Source organism: Galeopterus variegatus, unplaced genomic scaffold (genome assembly GCF_000696425.1).
Source record: "Galeopterus variegatus unplaced genomic scaffold, G_variegatus-3.0.2 Scaffold147, whole genome shotgun sequence".
Classification (NCBI taxonomy): Eukaryota; Metazoa; Chordata; class Mammalia; order Dermoptera; family Cynocephalidae; genus Galeopterus; species Galeopterus variegatus.
This window is the reverse complement of record NW_007726258.1, coordinates 794,465-794,999: the sequence shown is the minus strand read 5'-3', so window position 1 is coordinate 794,999 and position 535 is coordinate 794,465. Positions and strand designations below refer to the sequence as shown.

General features: G+C 52.0%; 1 protein-coding gene across 1 annotated transcript in view; it reads right to left on the bottom strand.

Annotated features, from left to right (window-relative positions):
* The window catches only part of CDK2AP1 (cyclin-dependent kinase 2 associated protein 1), an 11,099-nt gene extending 10,766 nt beyond the window's left edge, over positions 1-333 (bottom strand). Inside the window, exon 1 of the mRNA XM_008591456.1 lies at positions 238-333. The gene's annotated coding sequence lies outside the window, so the exon portion shown is untranslated. The remainder of the gene's footprint in view (positions 1-237) is intronic.
* Between the last annotated feature and the right edge of the window lie 202 nt (positions 334-535).

Here is a 535-nt window from a genome sequence, read left to right as displayed (position 1 = left end):
CCACCCGCGGCCGCGCCCCGCGTCTCCGGGTGCGCTCGGTGCCCGCAACTTGCCAAAGTTTGGGGGGCGGGGGTCCCGGCGGCGCCCGAGGCCCGCGCCGGTCCCCCGCCGCCGCCTCGCTTGCGGCGCCTGGGGAATTTTTATTCGCTCGCTTGTTATTACAGTAGTGGGATAAATAGGTAGGATTTCAGAAGTACTTTTTTCTCCTTGACTGTGGGGGCAGGGATGGAAAATTACCTGGAGAAAATGGTGGCGAGTGGTGTTTTGAAGCACGTAGATCATTCCGGATATCCAGATCTGGCTATGTCCCAGCGTTAGAATAGCCGGTTCTTGACATTGATTTCAAATAAATTTCATGTCTGTCTGTATTACGTGGTTTTTTTAACCCTTTGGGGGCCTAACACTCCTTTGAGACTGACAAAAGCTGTAGGCCTCCTCCCCTGGAAAATTCACCCTTTGCATCCACTTAATTTTGCGTATTAATTTATTCAGATATTTGAAGGGAGCGCCTACTATGTGCCAAGCAATACTCTAG